Raw genomic sequence first — 24,149 nt, 5'->3', positions numbered from 1 at the left:
AGTTGTAACAAAAATCAATTACGTGACTCTCAAAGCCTAAAATATTTTCTGGTTGGCTCATTATAGAAAGCATTTGCTGATGCTTTGTTCAAAAGAAAGGGGCAGGGAGATTCACTAGCAGTTTTTTGGTGTTCTTGATCTGTTTCTCTCTTCTCCCTAGCCAAGCACAACTTATTAATACAATCCAGCAGCTTACACAAAAATGGCAAGAAAGAGGATGTTTCGTCAATGTTTCCACACGTTACTATCTTCTTTATTTTATGAATAATTGTAATTGAGCCACGTCTGGGTTGTAGAACAGTCAGGGCTTAAGATAAGATTGATGAAGCTAAAAAATGCATGCTGAAAGGGACCAGATACAGATCTCTCCTGAGAGACACATCCAGAGCATGTCCAATACAGAGGTCAATGCTAGCAGCAAACCACTGTACTGAGAACAGGACCCTCTTGGGGGAAATTAGAGGAAGTATTGAAAGAGTTGAAGGAGCTTGCAACCCCATAAAAACAACAATGCCAACCAACCAGAGCTTCCAGGGACTAAAACACTACCCAAAAACTATACATGGACTGACCCTGGGCTCCAACGTCATATGTAGCAGTGAATAGCCTTGTTGGGGCACCAGGGGAAGGGGAAGCCCTTGGTCCTGCCAAGGTCGGACCCCCAGTGTAGGGGAATATGGGGGGGTCAGTAAGGGGGAATCTATGGGGGGAATACCTATAAGGGGGAGGAGAAGGGAAGGGGATAGGGGCTATGGACAGGAAACCAGGAAGGGGAATAACATTGGAAATGTAAGTAAAGAAATATATCTAATAAAAAATTTAAAAAGAGTCCACTCTAGTTGCTTCATCTAAAGGGTCATCATCATCATCATCATCACCATCATCATCACCACCACCATCATCATCGTCGTCGTCATCACAGGGCACAAAAGGTGTGTGCTGTTAAAATTATAAAAAATAAAATGCTGTCTTTTTATCCCACACTAAATCCAGTACCATAGTGCCCCACGATGTCTGATAGATATCTTAATCTCAGTCAACAAAGCATCTCACCCGCTTTGCTCCATCCCATATCACATTGCTGAAGGCGTCTTTGAGCCTGGCAACAATCTCTCTATCCATCTAGTTCCCAAGACAGGCTGCCACCATGCCAGAAATATACGTCCCAATTCTGTGGCAGTTTAGTGTCCCAGCCGCCACATACTCTCTTGAACTCAAATTGCCACATGAAAGAACACACAACACAATAACCTCTGATCCAATTGACAAGATGTAATTACCCACCTAGACACACAAAGCCCTGTACACATCCATCCCTTAAGAACATCCACAACAACCTGTAAAGGTGCAGAGTTGTTTTTTTTTTTTCTTTTTTTCGGAGCTGGGGACCGAACCCAGGGCCTTGCACTTGCTAGGCAAGCGCTCTACCACTTAGCTAAATCCCCAACCCCGCAGAGTGGAATCTTAACATCCACCTCCAGTGTCTCTCGGTGGCTTCTTCTCCTCTTCCCTCAAACTTTTCTCCCGCCCATCCTTCCTTCTCATCCAGTGACAGGCCTCCTTCTATCTTTTACCTGCCTTCACCTGTATGACATCATCCTACAAGGAAGGACCTAGAACTTCTGTGGAACCCAAGCTTCAACCTCCAAATCTGTAACAATTTTTTGTTGCTGAAGACAGTAAGTAATACCTTACCATCCCAAACTGTCGTAAGATAATTGCTCCTGCCTGCTTTAATGAAGATTTACCCCTGGCAGATAGAAAGGAGCTCAAGAGAGCTATCAGAAGTGGGACTGTTGTTATCAACAATGCACTATACTAAAAATTGCTAAGAGAGCAAATCTTAAGTGCTATTACCACAAAAAAAGAAGTATAAGAAGATATGAGCAGATATAAGACGAATTTAGCTGTTCTTCAGTGAAAACACATTCCAAAACAACATGTTGTAAAGGATGAACATATGTAAGTTTTACTTGTTAAATTAAGTAGATAAATTACAGATTTGCCCTTCTGATTCAGAAAGTCCAAACTTTCCTGGAAGATTGGTTCTGTCCTTTGGTATTGAGCAAAACAAATTACTTTTCCCACCAAGAAAAAAAAATGACAATGACCAGCTTACAATAACAATTTTTAACCTCGGGGTTAGTGAGAGTTAATGTTTTACAATGGTTTAGTTTCTTCTAGTTGCTTGGGTTCTTGATGAACTTGTAACAAAAGTATCAGATAAGGTGGCTGTCATCTGAAAGTAGGGGTGGGTTGCATGATCGGCTGGCAGAAAGGCTCAGTAGCACAGCAGCTGACCAGGAGCTGCTAAAATAGATGTCTAGTGCAGTACTAGGTAGAAAGATAAATATATATATATATATATATATATATATATACATATACATATACATATATATATATTTACTTTTATACACTATTTATTTTATGTACATAAGCACTTTCTCTGCATGTATGTCTGAATGTTAGAAGATGGCTCTGAGTCACCATGTGGATCCTGGGAATTAAACTCAGGTCCTGTGGAAGAACAGACAGCGCTCTTAACCACTGAGCCATCTCTCCAGCCCCTTTCTGTTCTAGATCATTTTTACAGTGTTTTCTAGGGTATTTTTGTCTGTGCTGTATTTCTATAGATACCGTACTATTTCTTCACCCGGGCTCTAAATGGCCGTCACCTACCCCCAGTGTGTATATTGGTGGCCTCCTGGCTTCCGTCTCACCTACCTGACATCTCAGGGTTTAATGGTCTGTGTGCTCACGTTCCTGGCTGAGTGTGGTTCTAGGCGGTGGACCAGTGGGTGCGGACGGTGAGATTTGGTGCCTAACTTCTTACCGTGGCTCTGCAGCGTCACACGCTGCCCTGTGATGGGATTCGTCTCATCAGGCACCGGCATCCTCCTCCCTGAGGCTGAGTCTCTGAGGGTCCAACTTTCCTTCCATCCAGAATGTGACTAGAACATTGCCGTTAGCCCGAGCGCACAGTCACTCGCCACTTGCCTTTCTTCTTTAAGACAGGCTTGGCTCCAATTTGTTATGTAGCCCAGGCTGTCCTTGAACTCCTGTCCCCATCTCCGTTCCCCAGCCTTGGGATTACAGTTGTGCAGCAATGCACCCAGCCCAACTCCTCCTGCTCCTCTTCCTCCTTTTCCTCCTCTTTTTTAAAATGGAGAGGTGGCTCAGCCAATAAGAACCCATGTTGCTCCTGTCATCCCAAGTTCGGTTCCCAGAACCCACAAGAAAAGTGATTTACAATACTCTCTAATTCCAGTTCCAGGGAGTCGGAGCTTCTGACTTCCTCAGGCATCAGACATCCAGGGCACACATACATGCAGGCAAAATGTTCATCTACATAAAATAAATACCTTTAAATAAATAATCGGGAGACTCAGCAAAAACACACAGGAGGTTACTGCTGCTGTCCTGGCATTCTGTGTTATGAAAGTTAAAAAATTACAAAAAGGAGTATAGAGTGGTGCAATACAGTATACTACAGTATAGTGTAGTGTCATGTATGCATACGTCAGGGCTATGGGGATTTTTTAAATTTTAGATGATGTATTGCCAAGTGTGTAGTTGCACCTCTGTTCTTTCATTATATCCGGCAAAGCTGTAGGTCTCTCGACATCACCACAGATCCGTCAGTCACACAGCACTGTGCTGTTTTGGTGTCTATGACATCACTACATGATAGGGAATTTTCAGCACCATTATAATCGCATGGTTCAGCATTGCATGTAAGGTCCACTGTTGAGCAAAATGGGGTTTCATTGTGTGGGTGTAGAATCCTGTTTCTTCACTCAGTCAATGAGCGTCTGGGTTTGGTGCATGTTTGGGCTACTGCTTTTGGTCCAGGCACTCTCAGGTAGGAGTGGGAGGATTCTTTGGTTCATCTTGGTCTCACTACCCCACCTCTCATTCCCATGAACAGGCTCACTTTCTCTTTCTTTTCCACTCTCTGTTCTAGGAAAGCCTTTTTATTGCTGAGCTAGCTTTATGTGCTGTGTTATGAGCTCCCCCCACACCCCCACCCCCGGCATCTTCTCCTATCCAGAATCGATCAGAATGGAGAACCGTGGCAGCTCTGCCAGTGGCTGGGAACTGGTCTCCCTTCCCAGGCCTTGCTGCTTCTCCCCACTTGCCCCTTCTTCCTCTGTACTCAGCAATCCTCTTGGACACTGAGCAGGTGACTGAACGTGCTGGGGAGCCTTCCGTTCCCTTCTCTTCCCTGCTCTCCTCTTCCATTACCCCCCCCACACACACACCTCTGCTCTCACAGGAGCAGCTCTCTCTCCTTGGCCTGTCTGCCACTTCTAAAGCACTTTTGGCACTAGGCCTTGTAGCCTTGTCTCTAAGTGTGGGGTCCTCTCTCTCCTGCTTATGCCTTTTGGTTTTTTAAATAACTTTGATAGTTTTAAGGAGAAGCCTATTGTCTTTCTTTCCAGGATAGTCCTCAAGTGATTCTTCAACTCTGATCACAAATTATTTATTTATTTGCTGCAGAGCAGTACACTAAGTAGTTGCAAAACATGATTTATTTAAGAACTCTTCTCTATTTTTGGAGAATGAATTTGTTTCCATTCTGCGCCTATAATAAATAATGGTGGAAGAAGCATTTCCCGGAGAATATATCTCTTGTTGTTGTGAGATTATTTTCTCAGGTTAAACTCTGAGCTGTGTCACTACCCAAATGAGAGAGGAGGATGGTTCTTAAGGTCTTGAAGCAGCTGCACCAGGAAGGTTGCTTTGCTCAGCACACATGGAGTAGTGTTTTTACTCACACAAATCAGTACAATATATAACGAGCTCACTGTTTTCAGAATGTTAAAAACACGGGCTAAAAATAAAACAGAAATACCTGTGTACATTTTATTGGCTGATCTTTTTTAGTCAAAAAGTAGAAATGAGCTTGTTGGAGAAGTGTTAATCTCCACAGTTTGGGTGTCGTTAATGAATTTTTCTGACTCTTAATTTCACCTGGTCAGCCTTTGTTGGCCCCAAGAGCTTCTGGGATATCTCCTGTCCCCATCCCTCCTCATCCCAAGGAGTGCTGAGATTACACGAGCTCACACTACTGCATGGCTTCTATGTGGGTTCTGGGGAACCAACCCCAGGTCATTAGTTCTTGCACAGCAAGCACTTACCCATTGCAGCGCTCTACTCAAATGCATGTTTATTCCCCCAACTATCAAGGAGCCCATTAATCCAAGATGACATAAAACTTTATTTTGTGGTCATTTTATTGCCCCCCCCACCCCCATGGCCTCATTTTGTAGGTCAGGCTGACTTCAGGCTTGCAATGATACTCTCCTCCTGCTTAGCATCTTAAGGGCACTACCATGATTGGCTCACAACTCCTAAGTTTGAATGTCCTCACGCTTATATAGGTTTATGTTGGTTTCCTTGGACACTTGATGATCCTACATCCTACACTGCAGTGCTTTAACAACCGTAGTTTTAGGTAGAAGAGGGATGGTGGAAGATAGGAGTTCAGGCTGCCCTTCAGGCTCTGACAGAGCCAGGACATTTGTTCTTCTTCCATTGTTTTCATGTTCTGTGACTTCCAATCCCTTAGCCCTGGGCGCAGCTTCATCGCTCAACATGGCTAATGGCGTTCTCTAGCAAGATCTTGAAATAGAGTACACTGTGTGTGACCTAGTCTTGGGTGTCTCTGCTGTCACCAAGAGAGTATAGCCTTGGGCTTGATGCTAGGAGATGTAGGAGAGATATAGAGGGACTAGAGAGATGGCTCCTCTGGTAGAGTATCTGCTTGCACAATTTTGAGGACCTGAGTTCAAGTCCCTAGCACCTACATAAAAGCTAAATGTGGCTGTGTACGTCTTAACACTAATTGACAAGTTGGATATGTGTGTGTGTGTGTGTGTGTGTGTGTGTGTGTGTGTGCGTGCGTGTGAGATCACCTGGAACCTAGTCACCAGTTGGTGAGTTTGGGGTTTAGTAAGAAACTCTATAGCAAGAGGTAGGGTGGACAGACACTTGCTGTCAATCTCTGGTCTCTGTGCACGTGCACCTATGCTGCTGAGCCAATCCTCATCTGATCCAAATAAACAAGAAGTGAATATTTATATTTCACCGGTGGGAGGCTGACAGTGCTTGTTACACAGCAAAATGTGACAATAGCTACAAGCACATTAAACAAAGTCCAGTTTCAAAGAAAGTCCCCTTCATATATTGGTCATCCAACACTGAGTGATCAGCCCTAAAATCCTATGACTTACTAAACATGACATACATTCAAGTAACAGTAAATGCACTACATGGACTGAGCAGATTGCACGCTTTTTCTCTCATAAAAAATTAAGAAAAAAAAAAGGCCTAAATTTGAGTGAGATTCAGGAGTGGATATAAATATGGGGAGGCAGGAAGGACGAGGAAAAGAGAAAATTATATAATTAAGTCTTAATTTAAAACTAAAAATTAAAAACAAAGAAAACAATTAGAGAACCAATGCTTTTCAACTTCCACTCTGATAAGCCAACCCTAAGTTGATGATGTCACAAATTAAGAATTTAATACATGTGATCCCCTCACTCCCTGCCAGCAGAGGACTTTGTGGTACCTGTTGTCTGCCTTTATGACCATGTGACCCCACCCTGTGATGGAATGATAGTCTAATAAAACAATGCATCTTGAAGACAGGACACTGTAGAATGTTGTTGGGTATACCCTTGTGATTATGCAACTGACTGAGAGCTGCCACTTGTGGCTGCTACACGGTTGCCAGGACAGTGCATCTGCCACGGTGACAGAAGCTCAGAACTCAGAAGTATAGGACTGAACTGTAGCTCCATAGGAGAGCATGGGCCCAGGACAAACAAGATAACCAGGGCCCTGGGGTTTTTCCCCAGCTCTGTGCACCCTCTTCTCCCTTCCCACTTCTCTGCTTTTCTACCCTCTTCCTCCACCACCACTCCCACCAATTTGGAATATGTTTTCTGTTTAAATATATACCCTTTTCTGCCATCAGTTGAAGCATTGTAACCCAAGAGGCCTCAAGTCAGAATCATCTTTGAAAAGTCTAATAGTCTAAAACGAAAGGATACTGACACAATTTAGTAAAATTTGTGAATCAGAGAGCTCCTCTAGTACAGAAAAGGAATGAGAAAGTCTGCCCGCACATTTGCTGGGTTGGATTTAGTACTTCTCTCAGACCTGGAGTACAGCGGTGAGAGACAGGGCAGGGTTTTTTTTTTTTTTTTTTTTTTTTGTGTAAATGGTAACTCAGGTGGGATCTTATAGAAAGTAGAGGGCCATTATTAGTGTCTGAAGTGCAGTTGGATAGTCAGTTTCTCAGATGTTGTTCCCTGAGCACAGATTGGAAACAGCAGGGGAGTATTCTAAAAGTATGAAAAGTATGCCCAGACCCTGTGGCAGACCAACTAAGGTATCAGCTTGGGGAGGGAGGCCTAGGTTTCTCTAAGGCTGACAGCTTTCCCAAGGGTCCCAATGAGCATCGAGTGCTGGCAGATGCTGTCCTGCACCGACTGATTGCCTTATTCAGGCAATGAGTCCTAGTGTTCTGTCCCAAAAAAAGGATTCTTAGAAAAATGTAGCTCTGACTTACTTCCACAAGGCGGGAAGCTGGCTTTGTATAAAATGTAACATGAGCGTCTAACACCCTCCCAAGACTTGTCCTTAGCAGCTGTCCTTCAGGTACCATCCCCACCTTCCCCTAAAATATGTTAATCAAGCTGAAACAACGAAACGTCTCTATCTGTCAATCAACAGGAGAAATGAGAATCCCACTCTGCCAAGAATTCCAGCTCCAACTTCAGTTAGATTTGGTCTCAGTCTGATTTTACAACTTTAAAAAACTAGTCTCACCACCTTAACTGAGTGTGCATTTGCTCACAAGGTTGTTGATGTATTGAATGACGTACTACAGAGTGTGCCCTACTTAGTTCATGGTGTAGAAACTCAGTAAGCGCCAGATAGAGAGAGACAGCTCAGTTGGCAATGAGTTTGCTGTGTGAGCATTGGGACCCAAGTTCAACGCCCAGAAGCTATGTTAAAAAGCTGGTTGTTGTGACACAGAATTATAATCCTAGTTCTGGGGAAGGGCATGAGACAGGAGACCCCAGAAACTTAGTGGCTGACCACCAAATCCTGTTTGGCAAGCTCCAGGCTGATGAGAGATTCTGTCTCAGAAAACAAGGCAGTGAGTGAAAACAAGAAATAAAAAGGGAAGAACATGACTGGCCCTAGGTGGAGGAGAAAGTTTATTATAGATAATAATACTCTAGTGAGAAAGCATCTAGTCAGAGGCAGACATGTGGAAGAGTCCAGAGTGGGCATGTCCCTGAGCCACGTGAGGACAGGGGTGAGGACAGGGGTGAGGACAGGGGTGAGGACAGGGGTGAGGACAGGGGTGAGGACAGGGGTGAGGACAGGGGTGAGGACAGGGGTGAGGACAGGGGTGAGGACAGGAGAGAGGGGAGGGATGGGAAGCAGATGCACAGCTGGAGCCCCCAAAGAGTAGACAAAAGGACCAGGTAACCAAAAATGATAGGTCATATGGTGAAGGGCAGCCCACTCTGGGTTGGAGAAGTTTAGGTTAGGGGTCAGGGTATGCCAATCAGGAGATCCCTGTAAAGATAGGAACTGGGGGATGCTGGGAGAACCTGGTGGCCAGGTCCAGCTTCATATGTTAAGCACCTCTGCTGTTTGTCCCAGATTTGAAACCTAATAGAACAGGAAGATGATTCCTAGGGAACAATACCCAAGTTTGACTTTGCCTCTACACATCCATGTACATATGTACACCCACATGAGCATGCCTATACATGAATGCATACAAAATATGCCAGCTATAATGAAGGTTAACATTTTGTTACTTATAATCACATCCAGGTGGCTAGTTCCATCCCTGTTACTGGGAAGCCACTCCTGCATTTAGGGTATCATGTATTCTCAGAGGCCCTCCTGTGACACTGATTTTCTTATGTGCCTTAAACAAAGGCCTTTGATTGTTCCACATCACACCTTACGTTTCTGTTACATAGAGTATCTATTCCATTTCATACTTCTTTTGGCTAACTTTGCTTCATTGCAACCATGAGACAAACGTTGACACAGGTGTCTGTGCTAGGGCTGCCATGACTCAGGAGCTCTGAGGTCTAAGATGTTGATATTGGCAGTCCCTGGAGCACCTAATCTCCCCCTGCTGTATGAATGGCCATGTTTTTGTCCCTTTCTGTGCCACCATCCTTGTCTCCTCTTGTCCAGAAGATAACAGTTCCCTTGGGTTAAAGATAGTCTAACAGAACAATTATAAGTTAGTTACTTCTTTAAAGATCCTGTCTTTAAATATAGTTTCATTTTGGGAAACAGGTTTAGGATTGGTGGAGGTACAGTTCATACCCTAACACTAACCCTAAGTATTTTCTCCTAGCAGTGTGAATCCAGAGTGTGGAAGTGCTCAGGGCTTGATGTGGTCGGTAGATGGTATCTTGGGTAATTCAAGTTTTGGGGTTAATATCCACTTATCAGTGAGAGCATACCATGTGTGGTTTCTTGTGACTGGGTTACCTCACTCAGGATGATATTTTCTAGTTCAATCCATTTGCCTATGAATTTCATGAAGTCATTGTTTTTAATAGTTGAGTAGTACTCCATTGTGCAAACGTACCATGTTTTCTGTATTCATTCCTCTGTTGAAGGACATCTGCATTCTTTCCAGCTCCTGGCTATTATAAATAAGGCTGCTATGAACATAGTGAAGCATGATCTTTGTTGTATGCTGTATGCCCAGGAGTGGTATAGCTGGATCCTCAGATAGTACTGTATCCAATTGTCTGAGGAATCTCCAGACTGATTTACAGAGTGGTTGTACCAGCTTGCAATCCTACCACCAATGGAGGAGTGTTCCCTCTTTCTCCACATCGTCACTAGCATCTTTGTCACCTGAGTTTTTTATCTTAGCCATTCAGTCTGGTGTGAGGTGGAATCTCAGCATTGTTTTGATTTGCATTTCCCTAATGACTAAGAATGTTGAACATTTCTTCAGGTGCTTCTCAACCATTCGATATTCCTCAGTTGAGAATTCTTTGTTTAGCTCTGTACCCCATTTTTAATAGGGTTATTTGATTCTCTGGAGTCTAACTTCTTGAGTTCTTTGTATATATTGTACGTTAGCCCTCTATTGGATGTAGAATTGGTAAAGATCTTTTCCCAATTTGTTGGTTGCCATTTTGTCCTAAGGACAGTGTCCTTTGCCTTACAGAAGTTTTCCAGTTTTATGAGGTCCCATTTGTCAATTCTTGATCTTAGAGCATAAGCCATTGGTGTTCTGTTCAAGAATTTTTTTCCCAGAGCCCATGTATTCGAGGCTCTTCCCCATTTTCTCTTCTGTTAGTTTTGGTGTATCTGGTTTTATGTGGAGATCCTTGATCCACTTGGATTTGAGCTTTGTACGGGGCAATAAGAATGATCAATTTGCATTCTTCTAAGTGCTGACTGCTAGTTGAACCAGCACCATTTGTTGAAAATGCTATCTTTTTTCCACTGGATGGTTTTAGCTTCTTTATCAAAAGTCAAGTGATCATCGGTGTGTGGGTTCATTTCTGGGTCTTTGATTCTATGCCATTGATCTACCGAGATACAATCCACAGAGCCCATGAAACTTAAGAAGAAGGACGACCAAAGTGAGGATGTTTTAAGTCCTTCTTAGAAGGGGGAACAAAAATATTAATAGGAGGAAATACAGAGAGAAAGCAATGAAATAATGTCATGGTTGGGAGTCAGCATAGCCTGAGGAATTGCACTAAAGGATCACAGCATCAGGATGGGTGAGAAGCACTTCTCTGTCTCCTACTGTGTCTTCCCCAATTATGGACTCAGGATAGCCTGGTCTGGAAACCAGCAGTCCTTAAGATGATTTGGTTCAACGGAAAGAAAACCTCACAGTCCTACCTGCATGCTAGCAGATGCCTTACTCTGAAATAGTCACTTAATACATTTATTAATGGTCGCTAGTACCTCCTGAAGGAACGTGTGCTGCAGAAGTATTAGGAGGAAATGGTCCCTGATTTCAATTGTTCTCTTTACATCATTTTAAAAATGAAACTACCTAAACTACTGCCTAAAGGCAAATAGTATTTGTTGTTGTTCTTAACTATTTTTACACATGAAAACAACCAGGAAAAAAAAAAAAGAGTTTGAAGCCATTTTCATGCAAAGCAGGCTCTCTGAATAGAAGGCAAAGCTTGAGTGTATAAAAGGTGGCCACTGAAGGTCTGCTACAGTGCCTGACTCACAGGCAGGAGCTGGTGGCTCTGGCAGACATGACTAAGGGTCCTCCATGCTGTTCTTCCATTCGGTTAGTGTCACTCTGTTTTACTATGGCATAGAACACCTCAGAAAAATGGGTTTTTGCAGTGTCTCTGTCAGTAAGGACAGCCTTGTTACTATGCCCTGTCTGGATGGTGGCAGAATAAATTGTGCATCATCTAGGGTCTGTCCCCTGACATTTCATCTTTCCTTTGGCAATGGAGAATCCTGACATTCTAAGCTGTGATTTCACAGAGCAGGGAGGGAATAGACTTTTCTTCTTCCAGATTCTGTTTGCTCTGGCTCTAATGGCATCTTTGTTCAAAGCGATACACTGGCAGCTACTGTGCATTAAATCTCACAAGTGAACCAGAAAAATGGGGATATCACAGCACTACAGCCAGTACTATAAGTTGTATTACGTGTGCCAAGTGAGTAAATACACATGCACTAACACAGTTGTCCAATCGAATCTCATTCAGGGTGGAGGAAAGACCTCAGATTCTATGGGAACTATTTTATCACAACTTAGTTTCTATAGAAATCCCAGGTCTGTGATTGGACGTGGCTTACTAGGGTTGGAGGGTTAGGTTAGCTCAGTGGTAGAGCCCTCTTCTGGCATACATGAAGTGTTGGACTTTCCAAGCACTGAAAGATAAATACACAAATAAAGTGGTTTGCTACAGAAACATATGTTATGCTGCTAGAATGATTCTGTTGTTTCAGAGCCAAAAACAAAAAATATTTGTGATGTGGAAGCTGTGATGCAAACCATTGGGCGTTTTGTAAAATCACACACAGATGCTGAAACAGGATCAGAGGATGATGCCTAGAATAAAAGCCATTTTCCCCATCTGAGTACGCCATGTTCTTCAGCATTACCCTTGACAGAGTGCTCAAAGTAGACAAGCTTCTGTTGAGCATGTTTCCATGTTCAATCCAAACACCCAGAGCCATTTCTCTAGAACCACAAAATGCTTTCTTACAGCTGTGGTAACTTAGAAGTGTGGGATAGAATTTTCTTATCTATTAGAATAAAGAAGAGAGAAGTTATTTGGGGTATGGAACTGATAGGACATTTTAATTCAGTAGTTTGGGGAGAGAGGTAGGTTTTTAGCTGAAAGATTACAAATGTTCAAAGTACCTCTAATGATTTAGTTGTGTTTTTTTTTTTGTTCTTGTTGCGTCTCAAGAAGTTCACAGAATTTTTAAATACTCAGGATAGGCGGCTTAGGCATGTAACAGGTTTAATAAAAGGAAGTAGGAGGAAGCCAAGGCAGGAGTTTCACAAGCTCCAGGCCAGCCTGAGCAACACGGTGAGACCTTGTCTCAAAACTACAATAATAAGACGACTGGACCCCAAGCATGATTAGCATTAGTGTTGTGACTCACAAGTGAATGCATGAACTGTGGATCTCCCGAACCTCCAGTAAAATTTTGACGGTTGCTATTTTTATGTTTGGATTCAGATCTATAGTTTCTATCAGACGCACGACCCTGAGTTAGACTGAGTCTTTAAAACACAGTCATGCACAGGCCAGATCAATGCTCACTCTTATTTCGCTCTATCGCATTAGAAGGTTAAAATACCTTCATTTACCCAAAGTACCAAAGGCTGAGCATCTGTTACCAAAGTCCACAACCTTTCAAACCATTGCCTTTTACTCGTCTGTTGCCCAAGGGGTTTGCTTTGCGTGTCCCTCAAGCCAGAGGCTGCACTAGACTAACCGAAGCCTAGGCTCAGAGGTCTATCCTGCATCCATTTCAAAGTCCAGCTGCAGACAAACTACAGTTGAGAGTTGGAGCAGCAATGTATTTTTAAATAATCACCAAAACAACAGAGCTCTGCCAAAGACTCTGGACTGCGTGCTTAGTTAAAAACAAATCAACTTCAAGGTTTGATCACCACCAACCCAGACAGCGTCTTCATCGCTAGGGCTCTTCAATTTCACAGCATGTGTTTCAAATTTTGTCTGCATAACTTATTTTTTGTTCTACTTTTCTGTCAAAAACAATGTGGAAACCCCAGGTTATATAATTGAGGTCTTGGAGAGGCTGTATACATCCCGCCAAACAAAACAAAACGAAAGCTATTATCCTGAAATATGTTTGAGGAAGTCTTGGCCTTTGTTGGGTTAAGAGAGCCAACAGCTTCCTTAGTGCGACCATGTGCAAAATCAGTCTTTACCATAACGTGACCTGTAACAGTGTTTGTGTATTTTTAAGGTCGGAGGAGAAGAAGTCAGTTTGGAGTGGAATAATACTATGTTCTAGGAGCTGAAACCACTGTTCATCTTCCTCGTGATTATCTTCCCCATTCGACAAGTCAGGTGGAGAGCTCTTTCCTCGAGGCCTGTCTCTGCAGGGTGGATGGGAAAGTAGTCATTTCCTTCTTCTTCCTCCAAGGAGGGTGAGCACACAATTCATTTCGGTTAAAGCTAAAAGGATAACTTTGCGTGGTTTTAAACTCACGCCTTTCCTTTGCATGGACTCGTAAATGTGCTTCGGAGGATGTCCGATCAGGGCAGGTTTGATCCTAGGCACCATTGAAGAGGAAGTGATGGGTCCAGGTGGAGATTCAAGTTAGCAATATTTGGGGCCATTTTGCTTTTCTCATGGAGTACTGAGAGAGAGAGGGGGGGGGGGAGAATGTGTGACAGACTTCCTAGGGAGATGTGTCATACATGAATCTGTTCCCTGCAGAAAGGGACCCCATGACAGATCAAAGACACAATTTTACCAAAGTCTGATTGTGAATCCATGAGTTCTTATTGGGGATCCAAACAGGGGTATGGACGGCCGTTTCCTTAAAGGAGGAGGGATGAGTATGGTGCAGCAGAGTCACTGAAAAGCCCACCCCAACACGGGTTGAGGACTCAGTAACTCGGAGACACCAGAGCTCTCTGTACAGATTAGAAACTTTTCTCCAGTTTGTCTGGGAATCTTTTCCCTGCAGCTCAGGTAGCCAGAGTCTCTTCCTCGAGCAACTGTTGACTTTTTAAATTTGGGGAGGAATCTTTCACGTTTCTGTTTTCCCAAACACGACCTTTAGTTTACCTCTTGGGTCCCATGAGCTGCCTCCCACTCCTTCCGAAGAGAATGCTTCCATCCGGGGGGAAACTGCCCTAGAATCAGAATAAGGCACTCGGGTAGGACTGAACCAGAGTAAGGAAATTGTTCCCCTGAGTGGCAGGACAGAAAGGCTGACATTCCTGGGCTGGCTATTTGTATAAAATGTTTAATAAGGAGCAAATGGACAGCATATGGACTCGACTGCAATTTCCAGAAAATATTCAAGGAGAGAAAATATGAAGGGCAGCTTTCCCGGTATCTATGAAAGAAGGCATTTTCCTATGTTTTTCTATCAATGTTAACATTCGGATAGAAATAGAAAAGGACTGTCCTTTCTGAATACAGAAAGAATTTTCCCTGCAAACAATCTTGTGCATATTTTAAAACACGGAGTTGATGTTGTCAACTGCAGTTTTTCATTATGACTTATTCTTGTGATCTACGGATTATTTAGAGAGGGTTTAAGAGTTCCCAATTTCTGGGCTCTCTTTAGGTGTAGATTGCCTTGGTAGATTTACCGCCGTGTTTTGGTGAGTTTAGCTTTGGTCAGTTAACTAGTCAACTTTGCAGGTGTTCAACGTGCACTTGAAAATGCACATTTACGGTTTGTTTTGTTTGCAGGGATCTATGTAGAGTGTATGCACAGTATACATGAACTTTACCCAGCTTATTTCCCAAATTCTTACCACTTTGCCCTGCTCAATCTAACTCTGTGAAAAGTATGGTATGAGTCTGCCACTATGCTCTGTAATATAGAATATTAATCTTACCTAGCAGTTGGCTTTTTTCATTATTTCAAAGCTGGTTTTCTAAAATTTACTGTGTGTGTGTGTGTGTGTGTGTGTGTGTGTGTGTGTGTGTGTGATTCAAACTCAGGTCTCAAGTCTACAGAGCAATCAAGCACTTTCCCACTGAACCATATAACTGGTCCTCAAGGCTATATAGTTTTACACACACACACACACACACACACACACACACACACACACACACACGCACACACACACACACACACATATATATAAATGTATATATAAATCTTTATTTTATGTATTTAAGTACACTGCAGCTATTTTCAAACACACCAGTAGAGGGCATCAGATCCCATTACAGATGGGCCAAGATGTGGTTGCTGGGAACTAAACTTAGGACCTTTGGAAGGGCAGTTCATGCTCTTAACCACTGAGCCATCTCTCTAACCACCCGGCCCCCCAAGGCTATGTTTTGCATAAGATATGGTTTGAGAATAATGAGCACTTTCCAGTAAGTCTACCACTGGGTGTAAAGTATTATTAATTCTGAATAATGCTATCCTCACTCCACGGAAGTTTCAAAGGATATACTGGCTTACCTTTGTTATACATTCAACAAGTGTCTTATTCATTACAATAGGGCCTCTATTTTGCTTTGGCTCCATTTTCCAGTCAGTTTTTATGTCTTTCATAGTTCAGTTTTTGAATATTATTACCCAGATGATAGAACTATTTTAGGAAGCTGTGAAACCTGAATGAACAAGGTAAGGCCTAGCGGATTGAAATAGGTCTCAAAGCATGGTGGGGGGTGGGGAGAGCACTTTGAAGGTGGTAACCTGCATGCTCCTGCTGTGTGCTTCTGCTTTCTGGTCTGCCATGAAGTGAATGGATGACACTCCACTCTCTTTCTGCCATGGCTTCAGCTACAAAATCCCAAGTCAGGCTAGTCTTGCCTCCCTCAATAAGATCATCTGCTGTCTGATGATCATTATGGATAAAATGACCAATCAAATTGTTTGTGTGAGGGGCTGCAAAGCTGGCCAAGCATAAATGTGCTGGCAGAGGAGGAATTGTGCGTAAGAGCTCGTGACGTCCTGCACACTGCTGTTTCTGGCATGACCCTTGACATTGACATCTTGTTACAAGAGGTGAAAATGGAACCAGTACTGAGGATAAGAGAGAAGGGAGAACTCAGGTTCCTCAGGCAGCTCTAAGCTTATTTTGTGTATCTGTGATGGCCAATCGTCATGTCAACTTGACGGGGCTTAGAACCACCTAGGGAACATTTCTGGGAGTGTCAGTGAGAGTATTTCCAGGGATGCTTGTTAGAGGACGGAAGACTCCCTCTGAGTCAGGAGGCCACTCTTCTGTAGCCTGGGGTCCAGGAGTGAAGAAGGATGGGAAGGTGAGTTGAGACACAGCATTTGCCACGCCTGACTCCTGAATCAGACTGAGGGATGATGGCCGCCAGTTTCTGCTGACACACCTTCCTCCCCATGAACCACGAGCTAAAATAAACCACCCTCCCTTAAGCCGCTTCTTAGAGGCATTTGGTCAAAGCAATGAGAAGTAACTAAATAAAACATTTATTTTGCATGCTTTCCTTCTTATAGTGCATTATAAAAACTGAATAAAATTTCCCCTGGACCCAGACCCAGAGGCGAGACTTTTTCTAGCCTTGTAGAAAGTCATTCATCTGTCTACGTATCCTTTGCAATTTATTTTGCTGATTATTTTTGTTTTCCAGCCTTGGTTCTATTTTCTGCTTACCCATATAATGTGCTATCTACATTCTACAATAGCTCCCTTTAGAAAATCAGAAGAAATTGATACCGGATCAATGCCATTTCGGTAAAAATAACCATTGATACAGTGTAAACGTTAATACGTCTTCAATACTTATCCACACAAATTGTGACATGCTGACATGCAGCTGAAGTGAGGGTTTGCCTGAGAACTATGCTGTGGTGACACAGTTGGCAACACTGTGTCTACGGGGACGTTTTCTTCAGCTCCTCTTTTCTGTTCCCACTTTCCCCAGCAGCAGTACCCTATGTTCTTGACAGACAGATGATATGTTTTCCTCCCTTTCCCAGCTAGGCCTCCTCCAATTTTACCCAGATTTACACATGCCATTGGCCTGGCGGTGATAATATGAATTATTTTCTGTCTTTTCCGTAAAGCTCTTTTCCCTCTGTGAATCCATGTTAAGCCCCACTTTGTTCACGTTTTTCTTTAATAAATGTCCATGGCTACCTGCTGAAGGCCAAATCAGCCTAAGTGCTAGGTTAAATAATCTCTTAAAATAGGAGAAGGAAGAGACTGGAAGGTAGAAGAGAGAAGAGTCTAGAAAATAAAGATTGCTTTGGCTGTAACTGATTACCAGAGTTAGTTTCTCGTTCGTTCATTTGCTATAAAACCTGTCAGTGAATTATCTGAGATTATTCAAAAGCCTACATCTTTAGCCACGTAATAGTAACAACGTTTTCCTGCTTTAATACCCCGAAAGCAAAACTGTAAACTTGGGCCAGGCCTGTGCAGTGGCATAGCCCACCCGAAGTCCTGGGTTCAAACCTCGGTATCATTAAATAGACTGAATGAAGGAAGAAAGGTCAGACGTCAAAGCCTTGTATACCACCCTTTTTGTGCTTGCTTTGTAAAATGAAATATTAAGCACCAGCCTCCTGGGTCTAGACCAAAGATTATGTAAATGGAATACAAACAGAGACATAATGACAACATTATCATAGAACACAATAATCTTGTATCTTACTATATACGTGAAATATGCTGTCTGTATTAGACACGGACACTATTGTATCTCGTTTCCATATCAGCCCCCTAGTCCTCATGACATCTGATGAAGTAGGCAGGATTATTCTTATTTTCCAGACAACATTTAGAAGCTTACTCTAGGCATTTTGTGTAAGAGATAAAAACAGTTTTCTAGAAATTTCAGACATCAAGGGCGGTAATCACAGAAAAGATACCAAAATTATCCTTTACAGAGCAAAAATCATTTTTGTTTGTTCAGTAGCATAAAATGTATCCCACACATTCATGCTCTCCAATTAAATTTCATCAAAATTATGATTTATTCAGAAAATAATTACATGAGGAAGCACTGACTTTGCCTCTGCGTGTTTTTAGTTTTATTATGAGCTAGCTGTGAGCCCAGGAACATTTGGGTCTTTCAGAGACCCAGCATAGCACCCAGCATCCCACACACTGGATGATCCGGTCAGGCGGAAGACAGAGGCTGCACAGGGACGACTGTGAAGTTACACCTCAGTCACACGAAACTCACGAGTCTCTTTAAGGAAAAGGTGTGTGATGTCGAGGCTCTTTCCTTCCTGGGGAATGGTTCTCTAAGCTGCCACAGTTGACAGTCACTGAGCATGTTTCTACATTCTGTAGAGGAGACTTGGAATGGAGGCAGGGAGAGCTGCTTCACAGCCTGGGCCGTTTGAGGTAGGCGTCTGGTTCTTTCTGTCAGCAGCAGGTTAACCTCGAAAGCTGTCAGCTACTTGAGTCAAGTGAGATCAGCCTCTATGTCTTAATCTCAACAGGATCCAAGCAAATCAGTTGAAATCATCCCCTGACCAAGTACCCAGTTCTTGGCTCTTCAGAGCTGGGAACACCCAGGCCTAAACCAGTGTGTCTGGTAATGTCCTGGGTTTGTTTAGGGAGGCCTGGATAGGGGATTGGGGAGAGGAGCATCCTGGGAATGAGGAAAGGGCATGAGAAGTAGAGTTGCTGAAGCTATGTTGAAACAAGCAACATTAGGATTGACAGCTGAGACTGAAACTAATGTATAGTCACATTTGAGGCCACATGTACTATTTACTTTCACCAGGCTGTGACTTCAACAAGAGGCAGACATAACTTGAGAGAGGAGACACTTGTTTCAGCTCATGTTCTGGGAATTTCAGTCCATCCTAGGGAGGAAGCTTTCTCTGTGCTGTCAGGAGGACAATGGCACCAAAGTTTACAGAACAATGGGTAAGGGAATGAACAGACAAGGCTGAGGGCTGAGCCATAGCTTTCAAAGGACCATGTCAAGAGATTAGCTCCCATCAGATAGGCCTTGTCTCCTAAAGGTTCCACAGTCCTCAGTGCTAGCAGTTGGGAAACAGCATTCTCATCATGAGACAAGGAGGCTGGAGCTGAGGAGATGGCTCAGTCAGAAGTAGCAAGTCAGGTATGGGTATCCTAGCACTGAAGGAGTGGAGATGTCTAGATCTGTGGAACTTGCTGGCCTGCCAATCTGGAAGGCTCCAGATGGAGAATCATAGAGGAAAGACATCTGCCATTGACTCCTGGCCTCAAAAGCACATGCATGCATTTGTACATGTATCAGCATGCACCAATGCACACACACACGCGCGCACACACACACACACAGGCACACGAACACGCACACGCGCGCACACACACAATAGATAGATAGACATATATATGTGTGTGTGTGTGTGTGTGTGTATGTATATGGATGGATGGATAGAAAGATAGATGATGGATGGATAGATAGATAGATAGATAGATAGATAGATAGATAGATAGATAGAATATTTTAAAACAAACCTGTGGGAGAACATCTTGGAATCAAACCATAACATCATGGAGTTCTTGTCACAAAAATAGTGAGATGGATATTTTTCGTTACTTCTCTGTGCTTATAAAAGTTATGTTTATATTATATTATATTATATTATATTATATTATATTATATTAATTTGATAAGCATACAATACCACTGTGTACTCGGTTATGTAGGTTATGTCTTAACCTGGACGGAAGTTCATTAAGATGCAGAAAGTTCTAAGGGAGGCTCATTAACACCCAGGAAGTAAACAACTCAGGAGTCCCAAGACATCCCTGAAATCTGTTTTCACAAAGCTTATTCCTCCCCCAGGTTATACAAGCAGGAATGACTGCTGATAAGAGGAGACTGGCACATGGAGCTGTGTGCAGGTCTGGGGAACAGTTCTAGGGTCTCAGCCTTCTTAGGTCATCACCCATGCTGGGGTGGCTGAATTGCCCACCCTCCTGTAAGTAACCACAGTCCTGGTATCATCCATCACTCTGAGCTGTTGTTAGTTCTCTGTCTGAGCTGAAGAGACCTTCCCTTGTATACCCCCGGGAATACTGTCAACATGACAATACCGTAACTAGAAAACACACTTTGCATAAAACGCTAATGATCCTCTGGGTTGTTAGGAAAATATCTTTGACAGACTAGGCCAATGCAGGGCTGCCACACCTCTCAGTCTGTATGAAGCCTAGCTCGTGAGTCTATTTCATGAAGCAGCACAAAGCAAGGCAGCCATGGGCAGAGCTGAGCATACTTCAGAATACAAGTCAAACTACAATCAAACGTCCTAAAGGTCAACTTGGCTTTGACCTTTTCATATCCCTGAGCCAGTAAATCTCCTCTACTTTAAAAGGTCATCCTGGGGAGTCAGAGGGGTGTGGCTTGAGGGGGGGGCGCCGTCTTGAGCCAGGTTCCTTGTTTGATCTTCAGCTCCAGAACAAAAGGAGTAAAAATTCCATTTTAAGTCAGGATTTCTATTTGCAACTGAAAGTGCCTTTGTTGACACTGACTGCAGAGCCAGGCAGCAGAAGGCTCATCTGAAATGCAGGCGCAGCTACCATTTGGTTTTTATTAATGTTTGATTAAGAGCTTCCTGGGGTTCTTTACACATCCCCCACACAGCATCTCCCCCACAGGACATCATCTTGTCCCTTTGATGTGGTCTCCACACCTTTGGGGTCCTTTTTGTTCATCTTTGGTGATCTGGCTCGATGCTTTTCGTAGGGTTTTTAAGTTGTCTTTGAGGACACAGTAGAGGTCGCCGTGCCAAGTTGGCACCCTGCTGCCTGCCCTGCACTTGCTGTCAGGGTGTTCACCTGCCAGGACCGCTGTTTAAAGAGCATCCAGGTCTGAGGACAACTATCTTTTGCTCAGATGCTCTTTCCTTTTCTTCTCCTCTGCCAACGCCGCGCGCTTGTTGGAATTTGCTTTTCCAGAACTGATTATTTTTTCCTCATCAGCTTCTTTCTTTTTCCTTAGGAAAGAAACGCTATACTTAAACAAAATATTATGACTTTCACAGAAGGTTTGGTTTCCTTAGTTCTTCCCCATCCCACCTCTATTAAAAACGGAATTAAAAGGGATCTTTGCCTGATGGTGCATTTTGCAGCAAGTCCTCTGCCTCCAGTGCCCCTTAAAATCCCTTTCACAGTTTGTGCTTGGCCTGTTTTTCTCTAGCAAATGTCAAAGTAGCAGGAAACCCATCTCATCACACATTGAGGTGTTACAGTATATGTGTTCACGCAATTCTGTGGGGAAATACATAAAAATAAGGTAAAAATGCATTTATAGCATTTACTTATCTCAAAGACGTTATACTAAGGTGTTAAAAATATAAAGTGATGACCTCAAGAACTCACAGGAGTACAGTCGCCTTCGTGAGATCCGCATAGAAAGAGACACTGCCCACAGAGTGATGAAAGCCTGTGACACTGCACCCCTAGCTGCGGAGCTACAGACAGTGGTCAGCGTACGCAGAAGAGGGCATGAGGGCACACATACATGTAAGCTACATATATAGTTTCTCTAGAACTGAGATCCGTATAGATTATTTTCAAACATTTTAAATAAGAATTAGAAAGATAGAGGACTGGAGAGATGGCTCAGTGGTTAAGAGCACCGACTGCTCTTCCAGAGGTCCTGAGCTCAAATCTCAGCAAGCACATGGTGGCTCACAACCATCTGTAATGGGATCTGATGCCCTCTTCTGGTGTGTCTGAAAACAGCTACAGTGTACTCATATAAATAAATAAATAAACAAATAAACAAATAAATCTTTTTAAAAAAATAATTAGAAAGATAAAACATGAAACTATCATCATAATTCCAGGAGCAAAGGTGATTTCATGTTTTGTGATGTCAACCTGTACATACACATACCTATGAAAATGACTTTTCCTAGTCAAGAAGGTCTTGATACTTGCCTTGGCTAACATAATGCAGCAGCAGCAGCAGCAGCAGCAGCAGCAGCAGCAGCATGGCATCCTTTAAAAACTGATCCGTGCTGCTGTTTGAGCCATGAGAATCCAGCTCAACCTCTACTTGTCCAGGCTGAGAGGATGAGAGACTGGATGGCTCAGGTTCAGGTTAGCACAGATATTCTTGTTGAGACAACATTAAAGCCTAGTAGAAAACAAAACAAAACAAAACAACAACAACAAAAGCAACAAAAGCAAAACAGAGCCAACCTACAGATGACAGTAGATTTAAGCAGGTGGAATCCAGTCCCAATTGCTGGCCAGCAGAATCACAGCTTAAGGGAATAGCTGTTAGTGGTGGCTTAAGCAGCAAGAGCTAACTGATACAGAAACATTTCAGTCTAGGGGAATGGCACTATCATGGTTAGCATGCAAGATGCTCCCAGCAGGTGCATGAGTTGAACACTTGGTGTCGGGCTTTGGAAGTTTTATCCAATGCTGTTCAAGTCCAGGCTCTCTTCTTCCTCTCTGATGCTGTGATCTGACCGGCTGACTCAAGCTCCCGCCAGCACCGCCTAAGCTGATTCTGCTTCCAAGCCTTCCTTTGCACATTGGACTGCAATTCCCCGAAACCGTGAGTCAAGATAGATCGCCCCTCTTACGTTGCTCCTGTCGGGCATTTTGTCACAGAAGTAAAATAACTAGTTCAATGAGGGTAGAGAATGCTGGGAATGAGAGTGACTTGGGCGAGAGACACAATAAAACAGAAAGAATGCATGGCAGGTGAGCCAATGACGATTCTTGGTTGGGAGAATGGCTACAGCCAAGGCCAGAGTCTGAGTAAGGCTTTCTTCAGTTCTGCTCACAATCCAAGAGTTGCTAGTAAATGTTTCCCACTCCTGTTTATTTGCCTTTGGCAAGTGTCATTTTTGGGAAATGAAGTAAAAAGGGCCCGAGTAATAGATTCAAGATCGCATGAGCAGTGAAGGGAAGGATAAAATATCCCCACTGCAAGGTTGTGAGGCGGGGCGAGTTGAGAATATCACTGATGAGCATCGTGAGGTCATATGGGAGTTCAGGGTTCCTGAAAGCCGCCGATACCATGCTTTGTGGATCAAGCCAATTATAAAAATTCTACCGAAGAAAGTCACCAGAGCATTGCACCCCACCATGTCCCCTCCCACAATCAGAGCGCGTCTCTTTACCTGGGGCTGGTCTCAGGTGGTACCATTTGTAGTTTCTACATGCAATAATCTGCATTTTAGTTGGTTCCTCTGGGGACAAGGATGTTTAGGAAAGGGCTGAGTTCAGATCTGGTGTTAGAGAAATGTTAATTTCCCCTTTACCAGACCTTAAAGGAGAAACCATTTACAGCAGCCAATTTACAGAGCCGAATAGCAGCAAAGCCAGTGTGAGGCAGAAGAGAAACTGTTGGGTCTACTGGAGGTGAAGGACTCCTGAGAGGAGAGCTCCAGGGGTATGGGAGAGCAAGCCTTCACATGCCCGTTTGGCTGATGGCAAGTGGCAGTATTCAGAAACGCCATATGATACCTTTTTACTCCTCAGTATTTCCAGACCCCATTATTTTGTTTATTTGGTTGGTTAGTTGGTTGTTTTTTTCAGTCACTGAGGCCTTTTCTTTATTTAAGCCAGAAGGCTAAAGACAATACCTCGCCAGAAGCAGGAGACAGAATACCACAGAACGAAGAACTCTGCTCAGTTTATAGTTTTGAAATACATTTTCAAAGCTACACCTTCATAGAAATAGCAACACACTGGATTGGACCCCAGAACAGAGTAGTTCTGTTCAGACTTCAGAGTCGTCACACAGGGAATCAAACCTTGCAGGATCTTCGTGAGTGAAGGAAGGATGCAGAATGATGCAGAATGCTATTGAAAAGAGGTTTTGCTGCACAGAGAGGAGGGGTAAATCCCTCGGGGTGTGGGGGGAAGCAAATGTCCACGAGTGCACGTATAGAAGGAAGCTAAGCTATTCCTGCTTCTGTGGAGTTGGAAGAAACATAA

Source organism: Rattus rattus, chromosome 14 (genome assembly GCF_011064425.1).
Source record: "Rattus rattus isolate New Zealand chromosome 14, Rrattus_CSIRO_v1, whole genome shotgun sequence".
In the NCBI taxonomy this organism is placed as follows: Eukaryota; Metazoa; Chordata; class Mammalia; order Rodentia; family Muridae; genus Rattus; species Rattus rattus.
The sequence above is the reverse complement of the archived record's forward strand: the minus strand, read 5'-3'. Positions refer to the sequence as shown.